A 17,327-nucleotide genomic window follows, 5' to 3' on the forward strand; every position below is an offset into this window, starting at 1 on the left:
GGCTGCGGCTGGGCAAGCAACCCACGACCGGACCGGCAGCGCACAATATTACACATGCCGGAAGCCGTTTTGCTTTTATTGTCCCCTCGCGTGAGGTGCTTTAATGCGGACATCAAACTAATTCCAGAAGAACGCGACCCGAGGGAATCCACAAAATAGTTTAAAACGAAGGCACGTGGACTTGCGGCGGCGCGCGACCATTCATTATGAAGAGGAAAAATAATTTAAAAAAACGTTTCGAAATGCGGACGCGATTATTATCACGATTCTAGGCTCGACGAGAGGGAAAGTTAACGCAATAAAAAATGACTAAAAATAATGCGCGTGTTCTTTTAAAGTTTCCTAAAAATAATTCAATTAAATAAAATTTCCTCACTCCGAACACACAAAACAATAACAACAAAAATACAAATCATGTCAACAATGTTTCGAGTACCTCCAAATGCTTGCAGACAGGCTGGATTTCCTCCCTAGGGAGTTCTTTCAGATCTAAATTTGTTGCAAACAGAAAGGAAAACATTGTTTTGAAAAGGAAATATGGATGTCTAGGCATTTACAGGGCTTATAACCTGTCATTGGCTGGCTTAAGTGGCCTCTTTACACCCTGTATAACATTTACCATTCTGCCTATGTTTGAGCATCCACATTTCCCCGACTCTTCCATCTGTTGACTTTCGCGAAGTAAAAGAGCTGAAACTTTTATCATGTGGGTGAGATTCATCAACGGGTCATATATAAATGTTATCATCTATATTCTCATTTCATCTTGCTGGCCTTGTTAGAAATTTGCAATGTATATTGTGTTGTATACGTAATTGGTGCTGTGTTAGCTTGAGGTTTTTGTATTTTTTTTTTGCATATTACATCATTTTGTGCACAACATTAACTATAACAATATAATGTGGTGTAAATACAAATTCACATAAATATTATATTAATTTAGCTAACATATTTTGATATGATACTAATGTTAATTTTAATAAAATGGAGAAATAAGGTAAAACATTACATTTATTTATAAGTACAATTTTAGATGAAAAGCAAGTTGCATTTTTGTAGACACGAGAGAACGTAAAACCTTTTATAGGCGTGTAGGGTTTCACGGTCCCTGCTATAAATATGAATCTTTATTGGGTGATTCCATGTAAGTTGGATTCGTTCAGAACGAATCTTACTTACATGGGATCACCCAAAAAAGATAAATATTGGTAAAACGATTAGTTTAATGTTCGTACACAAAAATCTTAGATTATGTTGACATTTTTTCGATCGAATATTTTAATTACTCGATTAGTTAACACACGCCACTTTCATTCAAATACTATTATGTAAATGGTAATGGAGCTTGCGAAGAATATATTAACACCATAGGTGGTTAGGTAGGTTGTACGGTCATGTTTTTTTTTGCCTTTGAAAGTAGGACAAGGTCGATCTCCGCACTGGCGCGGCGTTATTTTTACGGACTATGTTTAACGGAGAATATTGTTTACAATTGAATTTATACACACAATTTGATGAACAACTAAGTTAATAACTTACATAACTACGTACAACTAAAAATATACATACATATTGAGATCGCTTCGATGAAGATTCATTGGGTAAGCAAAATTATCCAAATGCACCTATAACACGAAGTCGTGCATTATTCTTCAAATAAATGCCTACATTATAATATATATTGTGACGTGTATTACTTATGTAAATAATTTCATCTGGATTGGAACCATTGGCATTGGCATTGGCATCCGACCGAGATGCCTGGAGGATCTTTGTGAACACCACATGCTCCAACTAGGTAGCGGACATTGAATGATGATGATAACTTTTGGTAGGCCAACTATCAAATAATTGGTAAAAAGATAGTGCAAATACCGCTTTTCCGCTATTTTGATAAAATGCATTTGATGTTCAAACGTGTATCTTGGAAAGTATTAATCCTACAAAAAAAAATTATCACGATTTTTGAGTAAATTTTATTTTCACAGACTTTCGTATATTTTTTTTGTATAAAACCTTCTGGGACGTAATTATACACAAAAAACTGATTTTAAGCACCATTTTTTTCAAAATCGCGGCATGAGCGGTGGTCGTTCAAGGTCACAAACTTAAGGTTTTACTAAGGACCCTATGTCTACCAATCCTGTTAAGTTTCAAAACATCATGACCTTTTTTATAAAAAAAGTGAAAAAAGTACATACCGAATGACCTTGAACGTTCCATACTTCTAATAAATCTCGACAACCACCCAATGGATCTAAACCTGGTTTTCGCAGTCATGTAAAGTGTCCTAAAACAAAGCTACTTGTATTTGTAATATCTTTGAAAAATAAAAATTAGTACGTCGAATTCGTTTCTTACCGAAAAATACCGTAAAATACCGTATTTTACCAAAATCTTGTGAAATTCCCGTAAAATACCACGGTAATTTTACCGCCTTGCATCTCTAGCCACGACTAAGTAATGTTAGTGAAATGGTTACAAATCTAATGTAAAAATATTCTACTTTGCCAAATCGAGCCAAACTGTGTCACAAAAATAAAGGAAAATAATTTTTACAAACATGCGACTAATTTAGTATATGAGCAATTATAGAATAATTGGGTTCTCGGTTGGGTAATTATTTATTTTTCTAATTGATATAAAACGGCGTTTTAATAGCAAACACACCCGTTTGTATTTTCGTATAAATTAGAGGATAATATTGAGCGATATTAAGGCCCGAGATAAAACATGAAAAGATCAATCTTGATATTTGCACGATTTAACCTGTTGCATTTGCATTTCAGAAAGCGACATGGTATGTATATCTATTTACGTGGGATATAATAATTTATAATACAGGTAAAATAGTCCATTATTCCAAGATACAGTAAATAGTTTGTTCATGTAAAACATTGTATACTTTCTCTTAACAGGTAAACTTTAAGTAAAATCATTACAGCGGAAATTTAACAAGGAAACCTAAAAGATTTACATCAGAATAGGTATGCAGTAGTTTTATTCAAATAATTATTCTATATTAAGTTATTTATATGCTTAATACTGGATAATACACAAATGTGTACCTGCTTATATTTATTTATTTTATTGGGTAAACAAACAGTATGTACATAAATATTGTCAATTATTTGTACATTATTACCTATTGTCCTACTAATAAGGCAGACATGTTGTACTTATTGCCAATGTACGCAATTACTAAACAAAACTTACGAATTGGAGATGTCTTAGTATTGAATGTTCACCTAAAGAAGTACAATAATATTAATTTGCTATTGAATATTGACTGAAATTCACCATATCCACTCGCAGAATTTTTGCCTATTTTAATGTACTTTGATTTTGCGTTTTTATTTCGATTTTATTTATTGGGGATATCAACATGTAAAAAAAATTAAAACAAATAAAATATACAGAGAATGAAACCAATGACAGATATCCGCAAAAATACATTAAATACACGTACAATACATACTGTGTTATATTGGAATGAGGGTGGACATGAGTGTAAATATTATTGCACAAGCGTTAAAAATATAAAAATATATAAAATATTAAGAATTAGATATAAAATAAGATTTTATTATAGAAACTAAGTATAAGACACAAATGTATGTTTTAAAACGCGCATTTTAAATGTTATTTTTTTATTATTATTATTAATAATAATATTGTGGTATTTATTTAATTACACATTTATATGTTCTCAGACCATTTTTATTGCAAAATATGTAGATCATAATATAAATACAATTCGCTGATGTACTTTTGTAGATGTTTTTTTCGTATTTTGATTAATTGGTCAATATGTTAAAATATTTCTTTAAAATTTTATATCACAAATAATTCATGCGTCCTAATATTATCGTCCAGTCAAAATTTTGCCATTTTGACTTAAAAATGCAGTTATGTAGCATTTTATACACTCTACCATCTGTAAAAACATAATGTCGTAATGTACATATTATACACGTTACTATTTGAGATTTCGTGCTTTTTTGTGCACTCATTTGTTTCCAACGCAACCTAGTATAAATTCTCATGGCACTGGAATAAAAGAGTTTTACAAACTGGAAATTTAATGAATAAACTTTAAATATACTTACTAAGAATATTAAAAATATTTTATTTTTTAAAAAGTATTTTAACTATGATGAATTATGAACGAGTATCATCTACACATACATATTTCGTCGTTTAAATTCTAGGTTCGGAAAATATATATATACAGGATGTTCTTTAAACCCTGTCACATCCGAAACCACGATAATCAGTATGAGCAAGAAGACATATTGGCACATTTAAATATTTTTTTAGTATGAATAAAATTTACAAAAATAAAATATCAAATAAAACAACTGGTTGCTTACTTCTGCAGGGAAGAAACGAGGAGGGGGAAGTCTGATACACTGTCAACCGCGCGGCCACCCCCCACTCGCTTCTCCCCTGCAGAAGTCAGCAACCATTTGTTTTTTTAAATATTTTATTTTTTTAATTTTCTTCATTCTAAATATTTTTTTTTAATATGCTAATATGTATTTTTGCCCATACTGATCATCGTGGTTTCGGATGTGACAGGGTTTAAAGAACACCCTGTATAACTAACCCAAGTATCGGTGGATACACTTTTGTACTTATCAAGTTGTGAGATAAAGTATCAAAGAAAAAATTGAACCGGTTTCATGTAAAAATGAAGAAAATTACATGCGTCGTTGTTCTACGATCATGACGATATGAATCGTATATTACCAAAACCTGCTATCTCCTTATGGTCGCCATAGGAAGATAGCGGGTTTTGAAAATAGACGACTCCAAACCCCTATAAATAAAACACGGATTATTACGCCTGCTAGTTACCAGTTAGATGACTTATTTTCGCAAAACCATAATAAGAATGCGGATTATGAACACTAGTGATATTTACCGTAAGTGATAATGGATAAGTAAAGTTGTGTAAAGCTAGGGTTTCCTAGGACAGCGGTGCCCGTATCTTAACGGCCGTAGTGAACGGTGATGCGGTGGACAGCCGTCGTAACGGTAATTAGAGAGTTGTTTCCTAGGAAAACGGTGTTGATAACACCGTTAAAAAATAAAACCACTCTCTAGCCACCTCTACGACGGCTGTCCACCGCATCACCGTTCACTACGGCCGTAAAGATACGGGCGCCGCTGTCCTAGGAAACCCTAGCTTTAGTCTAGGTAGGTCAGTGTAAACGTTTACATCTAACTGAAATCAAATAGAAGTAACAATATAATACACGCATCGAAATTAATGTTTGAATATTCGAAAAAATTATTCACAGTGATATTTGGAAAAAATTTACAAGTCGGGAATAACGTTAAAAATATAATATATATTTAGAGCGGATTTTTACGATTCTAATGATACAACTATCAATGAATTTAAAACAAGTTTTCATTTATAATTTTCGGGTTTAAAAATGAGCACTTGCGAAACGGCCCGCAGTTGGCATCACGTCATTTTGACGTCACGCGTTATGACTGCCGACTGCGCTTCTAACAGACATTGCGTACAAGCTTGGGGCCAAAACGTCATACATGCCGTTTGTCCTACAGGGCGTGAAACGCCTAGTTTTTGGGTAATTCAAAACATGGATATTTTAAACCTTTTTAAAAATATTATCCGACATCGCACGAAAAAAATATTAATACCTTTATCATGATCATTTTTTGCTTTATTTAAAAACAAAAATAATAAAAAAAACATTAAATGACTCTATTATAATAAAAATCAGACAATAGACGTAGAATACATGTGTATAGTGTACCTATATTCAAATAACGGTGGACATTGGAAGAGTAATCAAAATTATGCAATATTAAGCAGGCAATATTTTTCTAAATTTGTTGCAAAAGACGGAAAACATTTTTGAGTCTAGGCATGTACAGGATTTATGGCCTGTCATTGGCTGGTTTAAAATTATCTATTTCCAGCCTGCCTACAAACATTTGGAAATACTCGTCGATAAAATATCGCTCTTATTCCGGCGAAGAATAAAGAGCAGACTGGGATTTTTTTTAAAGTTAAAGTTGAAAATGAGTTACCTACATTATTTTTAAAACTGGTTGCACGAAATCCATTCTTATTTATTCATAAATTTGTATAAACCACTTTAACTTTTGAGTTAAACATCGACCGGTTTCTTCGACAGGTTACTTTCTCATCATCAGGACTTGAACTGATGGTGAGGAAGTAACCTCGAAACCGGTCGACGTGTAAAGTATTTTTATATCATTTGAATAAATTAATAAAACAAAACAAGTACTGGTGCGGGGTGAAAGTTTGATAAGAAAAACTATTGCTGAAAACTATTATTGATGCATTGAATTTCTGTACATATTTTTGACATTGTTCTATAAATAGTTTTAATGCTTTAATTTTCAAGATGTGAAAACATGTAATTTTTATTTTCGAAATTTTCATAAAACAGTTTTTATTATGCTATGCGCCTGTACAACTGTACACTCGAATGACATATTTAGTATGTCGTTATATCCGTATACAGTATTGTAATAAGTAATGAGCGATCAATCTGATGCTTATTACTTATTACAATACGTGAAGTGATAGATACTTCAGAGCAAAAGTTTAAGCAAATATTAGTTACATTGTAGGTATGGCATGTTAGTTGCAGAATCCGATTGGCTCAATTTAAAGCTCCCGTTGCAGTTTACTGGCTTCTGGCTTCTAAAAATTGGACGAAATTTAGCGTGGCAACATCTTGAGGCTACGCGGCAAATTTTGCGTTCGCTTAGCGATGGTAATGAGTACCTACGTGACTATTATCACGGACGAAATATTGCCAAAGGTTGCATTGCACGACTAATACAGGGCATATAAAATTATTATTTTAATAGGCATATATATATTTTGGAATTTTATACATTAAACGCCCATAGGGCTTTTTAAAATTAAGTATAAAGTGTTAATTTTTAAAAAATTACTATGTATTTTTTTTGTTTTGTTAAAAAAATTGCTTTGTTAAAAAAAAAACCTAGTGTTTTTTTACAATTTAAGTTTCTATTATTTTTATATTCTGTATGCTTTCGATGCAAAAGAGTTGTTTTACAAAATAAATCAAATATAACTCTAGGTACACGAAATAAATATAGTAAAATGATTTAAAAATGTATTCTGAATGTCACTAGTTGTCCCCAGGGAGATGTTCATATTATTGTTAAGTATTATGTATTTTTTATAAAATAAATATTAAAAAGGCATAATTTTTAACTACATAACAACGCTCGAAAAACTAACTATAAAACCGTCACTTTATTTACAGAAAAAAAAACATAATTTCTTATTTATAAAAATGAATTGAAATTAAGATTTTTTTTAAAGTTAATGTATTTTTTAAGGTCTAGGCTTCTGGCTCGAGAAATTTATAAATTTAGCAAGCGTAGCATAACATTTATTTTACCATCGTGTTTTTTGTGAAGTAAAAGAGCTGAAACTTATCGATGTGGGTAAATAAGTGTTTTTTTTTAAAATCATTTCACTTATACGGCAGAATAAGTGAAATGATTTTTATCCATATTCCCTTCTCAAAAATATCAATTTTGTAACTTAAAAAATATTTTTCAATTTATAGTTTTGAACTCCCGCGAAAACGGTTTATTGCATTGGCCGCGCCCCTAATACGTCAGGATTCGGTTAAATTTTGACACATTTTTTAACAATTTCATTAAAACAATTATGTATGAAAACATTTCTCCATACTGATTTTGAAAATACGATTAATTTTTCTATTGATATGAAGAAATGTAGAATATTATAATGGAATATGAGTTTTATTTTTTAGCATGCCACGTACAAAACAGAGGAAGATCGACCATGGCACTACAACTTTAGATGTAATAAAACATGCCATAAATTCATGCTTAGTACATCCATATCAAATCATCAATTTTCTCCTGAGGAAGTGAAACCTCCACCAAAGGGTGGTTTCGCAAAAAATTACAACTAGAGGAATAAAGCATCGTAGAACTGCAATCTTAATTGGTACTCCCGAAAAAGTAGCCCCCGAACAAAACCAATGAAAGAATAAGGGGTTTTGAAAACCAAAAGAAAAATCCGGCGGTGAAGAAAAAAATCCTCCAAGAAAGAATTCTTTGAATTCCTCGAGCGCAGAAAGTGAAGAATACCTCAGAGTAATAATTCACGAGAGAACCCGTTAAAATTTATTGCATGGAACAAAAGCGTCCCAAATATTTGGTTTGGTTTTTAGTTTGACAACAAACGTGTAACGGACGGTTTCAGTTTGCGCTTGCAATTATCAACCTGAGTGCCTACGTTGTATTGCTGTAAACTGTTACTAACTTCGCGGTTGATAAGTATAGAATGGTTTTTGTCCGTATCGGCTCTATCAGCCGGTGACGTGTTATTACTCCAAGAAGAATACTTTTGCATATCATGAAGTGAGTCTTATTACAAGAGTCTGCCGGGGAAGAGTTGGTCCAGTGTGCTTCGTGTTAACGATGGGCTCACGAGAAATGCATCGCAAAGGGATATTTTAGGTTCGTTTGACATATTGTGATTTTAATGATAGTTAATATGTGTGATTTTATTTAACAGTTCATCATCATCATTCCCTTGCCGCACCTAATGGTGCTAAGGGCACTGTATTGGTACATAAATCGCGGCGTAAGATGATCAGTCTTACGCTTCAGGTACCAGTCCACGGACTATGAAATATTCTTGTGCGAAAACACCCTTTTAAATAAATATTTAATATCAACCATGTCGGGAATCAAACCCGAGGCCTCTTGCACGGTAGGCAAACGCGCTCACCACTATACCACGAGGCTGACAGTGTAATTACATGTTAGTAAATTGAGAATTTCCCTAAACGCACATGCGTACCTGGTACTTACTCGTATCACAGCAGATTCCAGAGCAGTAGGCTAAAGTTCGATTGTACAACTCCAGCACAAATTGATTATAATTTGCTGGCGCTATTAAAGTAACATAAATACATTAAGGACACCATGTGCTGCTTCTTAGAATAAGTTTAACAGCCCTGTTAAAAGTGAAAACCAACTGATAAGTGATGTCGTTAATTATTATAATCGATAAAATCATGTGAATTTAAGGTGCATTTAATTTCCAAAGGAAACACAAAAATACCATATATACACAGAAACCACTTTTTACACGGAGGATACGTTCCACATAGTACCGTGTAAAAAAAATTTCGTACCTCAATTTTTTTCGTCAATACATGTCATTAAAATACTTTATACGGCAAGTAAAAGAGTGAAGTAGGGCATTCCAATAACGAATAGTATAATTATATTGGTATTGCGCGTTGTAAAATTAATGGTCAAAAATCTTTTCATTTAATTTTTGGACAGTGTTATTTCGAAACCGTGTAAAACGGGGTGAGGTTCCAATGTATGTATACGAAAGGAAAACAAAGCAAGAGTTGCGACCGAAGTGAGAAATTGATCAAATGATAGGTACTACTACGAGTATCTACAGACTTACTATTTACGCATAGTATAAGTATAAATTATTCGTTTATCACTACTTAGCATTCGTGAACATTTATCGATTTTTTATCTTATCGAAAATTACAAATATTAAGCAAAACAAATGAACGTTTAACTTAATGTCGAGGGAAACTTACAAACTGAATCTCGAGGAAGTCCGCGGTCTGTCCCAGGGAAAAGCAGGAAGATCTCCTGATCTGCTGCAGGAAGGGAGAAGGTTTCTCATCGTTGACTGATTTATCCTTCCCACGCCAGACGAGCCGGAATGCGAACTTCCTTCCTTCGGCCCAACTCCGAGTGAACATGCCAGAACACTAGGTAAACTCCCGGTAGAACAAAAGTACCGAGTGATATGGACAGTTCATACCACGGAACATACGACGAGGTAAAAGTACCTGACTCGAGTCCGACCGCTGACACGGGGCGATATCAGAACAAATCAGCGACGATTAATAGGTAACCCGCGACCGCAACTAAAAAGGTTAGATTAGACAAAAACACAGCTGTTCAGTTCAGAAATAACCGTGACTTAATTCGAGATTTGTCAAATAATCGAATGCTTCGAATCCAACGAGGGAGATGCAGAACGAAAAGACATTAAGTCAATGACAGGCTCGCCGATTCGCGGTACAGCAGTGCTTACACACACTATCTCACCTGTTCGAGTGGTGGGTTGTCGGCGACGATTGAGATACGAAAAAAGGTTAGATAAGAATTTTACATCAGCGTCTGTTCAAATCGTAATAATTTGCAATACTGATATCGATTGGCATCGCAATTTGATGCTCAATTACAAGGCGAAAAACAAATAGATGCGTATTTTTTTGACCGTGGATTTAACAATGTCTCCACCCTTGTCCAAAAAACATGAAAATAATCGCTCGGTTATTATTGTATTAAGCAAACAGTATTAGAGTAACAAATGAACTGTCGTCAGTCGTTAGACTGTGTTTATAGTTAAAAATAATGTACACGGGAAGCCCTACGAGTATACTTCCAAGTCCAACGTGTCGGAAATTCGATTGCAATAATGCAAAATGCATGATAATAATTCATATTTTATTTTTTATTTTTTTCCATACATATATTATTAACATAAAAATATAATTACAAAAATACACTTCAGAAAAATACATCTTAAAATTAAGCTATAACATGAATTAGAAAAAATGCCCACAAAGACTTCAGCGTCTGAGCGTGGGCTATTCCTTTTTCAAATATTAAAAAGTTTATAGCATATATATACAGATGTTCTTTAAACCCTGTCACATCCGAAACCACAATGCTCAGCTTGGGCAAGAAGACATATTAGAATATTTAAAAAAACATTTAGGACAAAGAAATCTTTTAAAAATTAAATATTAAAAAAAACAAATAGTTGCTTACTTCTGCAGGGGAGAAGTGAGGGGAGCGCGGCGCAGTATCAGACTCCTCCCCCCCTCCTCGTTTCTGCCCTGCAGAAGTAGGCAACCATTTGCTTTTTTTGATATTTTATTTTTTAAATTTTATTAGTTCTAAAAAGTTATTTTAATGTGCGAATCTCATACTGATCATCTTGGTTTCGGATGTGACAGGGTTTAATGAACACCCTGTATATGGTATGACATGACCATGAAAAGAAAAGAAAAATAAAAGAAAAACCAAATTAACTTATGCTGGTATTACGAAAATATTATTTATTTGCAGTATGCATTTTCTATTTTTTATTTTTAAGAATGTGTCCATCTGTTCCTTCCATGCTAATCCAAGACCTCAAACCTACTTTAAACTGTACCAGTGAATTTATGTTTTGTAGTTCCTTGCTTAGAAGATTGAAGGATCTTGGACCAAGATGTAAGGAGTGCCTCTGTGCGAACTTAGTTCTGCATCCTGGAACTGACAATACACTATCGGATCTATTGCTAATACGATTTAAATAAACATAATTTTCTAAAACTAAGGAGTCCACCCTCTACGTATAGTTTATTACTAGGAAATAGTCTATGTTTTTTGTAAATTATCAGGCTACATAGTATTAACAGTTTGCATTTAAATACCACGAGGGCTATATTTTATTAATGCACACGGAGAACAATAACATCAAGGATATGTGCATATTTTTCATATCATAATCGACGAAAAAATCATATCAATAAATTCATTTTGTTTAGTATTTAGTATCTAATCCATCTACGAATATGAATAACCTTTCTTCAATGCAATTATTTTCGTAAATAAGTTTGCAAAGTGTAGATCAATATTTTTCTGTGCAAGGAAACAACTGAAATATTTTCACCCCATTTTTGTTTCCCTGTATTGTTTTAAAATTCAGTATTTAAAACTGTTTTCTTGTTTTAACATTACATAATATTTTTAAGAACTCTGTGAAAAAGAGACTACTAGCATTGAAAACAACACTTACTGAATGGGAGATTTTTTTGCAATCGATTCATTAATGTTTAAATACAATAGAAAAATAAATCAATATTATTTTAATTGTAGAGAGCATAGAATTAAGAATAGTCCAGAAACCGCATACGCACATCAAACAGAAGGCGACTAAACCACTCATAAATTAGTAGGTTTACGTTTTGACCCACTAGTTTCTTTGTAGACGTCGCTCAGTACGCAACTCCCGATTTGAATTCAAGTATGCCGTGTTGTGTCCTTTTAAAGTGTAAAAATACTGCTAGGATCTTAAAGAAAAAGGGTGTTATCACATTTCATGTGTAATTAGCAAACGAATGTTTAAGTAGCAAATGCATTATTCAAAAACGGAATTATTTTTCCATCTGTCAGATTGTCGAAGAAACAAAATTGAAATTTCGTTAGTGTTGCCAGGATAGTAATTTTTTACCTTACGCTCATCTAATGTTAGAAGTAATGAAAATTAGACCTCGGATTAAACAACGCCGTGGGGGACATTTCAACGACATTATCTTTAAAACATCAAATATTATTTAACATGATATAAAAATATCCGTTTTATGTCAAATAAAATTTGTTTTATATTTTAAGTTCAAAGTTCATAAATTAAATTACTCTTATTAACTGACCCTTTACTTATCTACTATGTTGTGTCAATCAATGTTTCCGCGTGCACAATAAAATAAAGAAATTAACAGATTGCTTTTTTTTACCTTACATTTGTGTTATGATTATTTTTTCCCATCAAGCAACATTACGCGGCGACATCACAAATGCGCGCGGCGAAAGTAGGTCATAGTGGGGGGATTATTGGACACAGTCCGATCTATTCAAATATGATTCTACGCTCCTTCTGTACTATTCTTAATTCTATGCTACTAGCATTGAAAACTACACTTACCGAATGGGAGATTTTTTAGCAATAGATTCATTAATGTTTAAATACAATAGAAAAATAAATCAATATTATTTTTTATGTAGTTAGTTATATTGATAATAACAATATATTTTGGTCGATAGTTAATATTTTAATAATCTAGTGGGTTGTTGGTTAACTTCATTACAATAATTTGTTGTTATGCATTGAATACATTATATAGTATTATTTGGGAGAGAAGACAAGCCAGAAATAAACGCAAATTATAATGTTCAAGGCAAACTGAAATTAAAAATGATTTTATCATCTAAGTAACTCATACACGGAAACTGAAAGTAAGAAAAAACTCGTAGCGCACATTGGTTCATAAAAATATGTTAGGCCTTCACGCTTCATGTTGAGAATGGTTTAAAAACCAACGTTAACTCGTTTTAATGAGCGTTTATTCAAGATTTTATTACAATCCCCATTGTTTGTACAATCAATTTGTTTTTTATATACCTACATAGAATCTTTATTAGATACACACAAATTTGTGTTATTTACGAATACACAATATGAACGATAAATAATTCATTTTTCCTTATTCTGAGCATTAGTTACCGAATTAATTTATTGATATTTTACTTATCAACGTTAAAAATGGATCATATTTTTTATTGAGGTTAAAATACTAATTATCCATTTACTGCTTCTAAAAAAGATAAACATTTTAAAACTTTCCAGGTAAGAACGTGAAAAAAATCCGTCAGTTCCCGAGATATATAAACATTTCAGTGTTTATACAACTGTTTTCATCATTCCCTTTCCGCACCTAACGGTGCACATAGCACTGCATTGGTACACCAGTCGCGGCGTATCTTGATCATTTTTGTTACATGAAGGTAAGATGATCAGTCTTACGCTTCAGGTACCAGTCCAGGGTCTATAAAATATTCTAGTGTAAAAAGACCCTTTTAAATAAATATTTCATATCAACCATGTTGGGAAGGCAAACGCGCTGACCATTACACCACGAGACCGAGAAAAGCAAAGAAAAATAGGAATTATTATTGAAATAATTTAGCAGAAAAATATTTTAATTTTAATACATTCTTAACATTATGGGGTAGGATTATGCAAAAAAAATAAAATCGATATTATTAACAAAAAAGTTATTAAAAAAATATCCTGGGGGACCCTAGATGCCGGAAGGGTTAAAAGAAAAATTTTAAAAGTTCTTCATCAAAATATATTATCATTCTCTTTCAAAAATGAAAAAATAAACAAGACTAACGAACAATAATATATTAGGTATATCTACATTGTGATTTAACAAAGTTACGATGTAATTAGAAAAAAACTTACTCTTAAAGATTAGAAAGTTTGTCGCAGATTCCCGCACAATTTTTCAGTCGTCCGAGCATTTGGTTGAAAGCTGTCAATAAAAAACGCAAATAATAAGACTTACGAGTTGAGAGTTTGTAAATATAAAAATAAAATAGATTAGAAAAATACTGAACACAAAGAAAACACTGATACACGATAATTTACATGGCCGTTTTCACACCACAGTAAAAATCCACCCGGCACGATAAAGATGAAATAAAAAATATATTCTTGTGTGTGAAATATAACCAAAACTATGGAACGAGTCTTGTCGACTCCATGGCTAGTTTCAGATAAAAATCCTGAAAAAGGAAATCGAGTGGAGATTTGTTCGCCTTGTGATAAGTGCGTTTGCCATGCAAAAGAACATACATTCGATTCCCAGCAAGTGTGACATGAAATATCTATTTTAAAGGGTGATTCTATTATTGACCTTGATCTGACACCTGAAGCGTGAGACGAATTATCTTGTTTTCGTGTAACAAATAATATGTATTTATAAGCTGAGATTAGAGCATCATGCAGTGCCCTTTACACCGTTAGGTGCGGATAGAGGAATGACGATGGTAATATTGTAGATTTGTATCTAAAACCTCCAATCATACATGTACGCATAATTATACAGTGACATTGTCATTGATACTGGCAATAAGCAATTACTTTATTATTATAAAAATGACAATTTTTTTTTGTGTCATTAGAATCTCCTACATACTATTTTTGGAAGGAAATTTAGAGTACGATAATACAAACTATATAGAATGACTGCACTAACTACTACTTTTAACAAATCGAAAGAGATAAAACTGCATATCACACTTTTTATGAGATGGAGCAATGTAATATACTCCAACTACAGCAATGGAAGCGATGTTATGCCTAAATTCTCTACACATTCATTTATGGTAAGGTATAACTATGCTATATGCGATGGAGTCAGGCAATGCTAACCCTCAGTCTCAAACTATGAGGAATTTGCAGCAATACCTCATCGACAATCCGATGTTAGCTATGCTATCGGATGAAATGACTTTGGAATTCAAAATAAACAGTAGCTGCCCGATAGTCCCTGGACACCGATGGCTCCAAGAAAGATGATACATGGTGTTAAACCCGCTAAAATGTTTTCTATTAGCCTCGGGCTCTATCCCACCGCCTTCCAAACGGAACTCTACTCCATCTATGCCTGTGCACATGAAAATTTGAGCAGACAATACAAAAATAAAATCAATTTTATTCTCTCAGATAGTCCGGCTGCTCTAAAAGAACTGAGCTTAGTTGAGATCAATTCTAAATTAACGTTAGAATGGCTACAGGCGCTTAATTCTGCGGGTGGGTGAATGTAACAGCATAATATTGATTCGGGTACCTGGACACTCAAACATCGATAGTAATGAGGCAGCCAACAAACTGGCAAGGCTGGGAGCTCAGACAGTCCCAATAGGCCCTGAACCCTACTGCGGATTGCCCTAATATGCATCTCGTAATGAATTTAGGTCATGGGCCAGGAGCAGAGCATGATGCTATGGCAAAAGATACCTGGTCAGCACCTAGCGAAGGAACTAATAAAGGGATACTTGCAAAGATTTGCTTTCGACCTAGTAAAACTTGACAACATCAAGTGAGGGTTAACACTAGTCCTTACAGGGCACTGCAGATTGAATAAACATCTTGCTAGAATGAGCTTTCCTGGAACTTCTAGATGTAGGTTCTGCAGATGGAGATGAGGAAACACCTATACACATTCTATGTGAATGCGATGCTTTATATCGTAAAAAAAGCCGCAGTCTTGGGGGATCACTAGTTAAACGGGAGGATATTAAAGAGCTTGCCCCCTACCTAATACTTTATTGAACTGCGCATGAAGGGGGACATTTATCAAAATGAGAACTCTCGCCCTCCATACGTTAGTCAGGCTCTTTAAAAACCTGGGCTTGGTTGGAGGGCGAGAACTGATTCACAGGAAATTCTGAGCATGCGAGCCAGGGGAGAATGGTGAGTGTAGTTTGTGCTATTGTACTCTTCATGTGTTGGAGTCTGGTAGTCCTTGTGGTCATATGAAAGTTTACCGGAGACAGTCATTTTGAGTGATTGCGAGCTTGGCAATTGTCTCTCTGGTGGAAAGCAATGATAATCTTAATTTAACCCAGACGTCAAAGTTTAGTAGCAAAATTGTATGTACAGGTTTACTCTTTTCAAACATTCTTAAAGTAATGTAAACCTATGGATATATTGTGTATTATTAATATATTTCCTAAAACCATCAAAAGCTTACTTAATTTTGATGAATCTGAATAAGAACTTATTAAATAATTGTATGAAATAGGGCCAAGAACAACCATCCTAGTTACTTAAATGAGGGAACTTATAGTAATACTTGGTAAGTTTTTACAGAAATGACTAGATAAGTTTAAAGAAGAAAAAAACTAATTAATTCAAAGAGGCAAATCTGGAAAATCCCAACCAATTTTCAAACTAAATGACTAATAAATCAATGAATCGTAAACCCGCTTAAGAAAGCAGTGTTTACCTGTCAATCTTATCGCGAAACAAAAACAAATGTCAAGATATTTTTTAAGATAGTCGCTATGACAAATCAAGTATCGATAATTTGATTAATAATTATAAATTACTCAGTATAACTCGATTATTTCAGTTTAAATTAACCTCTCTGTTTCTTAAATATATTATTCTCTTGTCTGGAATGGAAAGCAAAATCAATAAAGACGTACACATAACCTATATTTTTTTTGTATGATTTCTGAGAATGGAACTAAATACCGGCACAAATTTAGTGGCAGACGAATTTTTATGATCAACAATCCGAATTAAACATTTGAATCACGCAAAATTACAGATAACTTACTTACCCAATGCAAATAATCAACTGATGAGTGATGAGTGTGAACAGACAGGATACAAATAATAAAGTACAAAGCACAAGAAATAATTTAGAAAAATATCATTTATGTGTTTTAGGGCGATATAAATGAATTCTTCTATTTCACACAAATTCACAAACGGTTCATAATTTTGTCGTAACTTAAACTCAAATATTCCCCGAACACGGCACAAGGCGCGAGCTCAGCACCAACATCACGAACTTAACGTCAGACATTTCTCATTTTGACTTTATGGATGGATGTTCATGAAAGTACCA

At 33.2% G+C, this 17,327-nt stretch overlaps 1 protein-coding gene across 3 annotated transcripts in view; it reads right to left on the reverse strand.

Annotated features, from left to right (window-relative positions):
- Positions 1-17,302, reverse strand: part of milt (trafficking kinesin-binding protein milt) — a 146,267-nt gene extending 128,965 nt beyond the window's left edge. Inside the window, exons 1-2 of one of the 3 annotated variants that reach the window (XM_088234596.1) lie at positions 17,038-17,283; positions 14,147-14,216 (exon numbers count right to left, since the gene is read on the reverse strand). The gene's annotated coding sequence lies outside the window, so the exon portion shown is untranslated. Of the gene's footprint in view, positions 1-9,653; positions 9,674-14,146; positions 14,217-17,037 lie in introns of those variants that run through there. The other 2 variants (XM_088234595.1, XM_088234590.1) reach the window with 2 other exon arrangements.
- Positions 17,303-17,327: the final 25 nt, after the last annotated feature.

The sequence above is a fragment of the Micrasema longulum genome, unplaced genomic scaffold (assembly GCF_059751315.1).
Source record: "Micrasema longulum isolate JH-2025_06_02 unplaced genomic scaffold, ASM5975131v1 h1tg001259l, whole genome shotgun sequence".
In the NCBI taxonomy this organism is placed as follows: Eukaryota; Metazoa; Arthropoda; class Insecta; order Trichoptera; family Brachycentridae; genus Micrasema; species Micrasema longulum.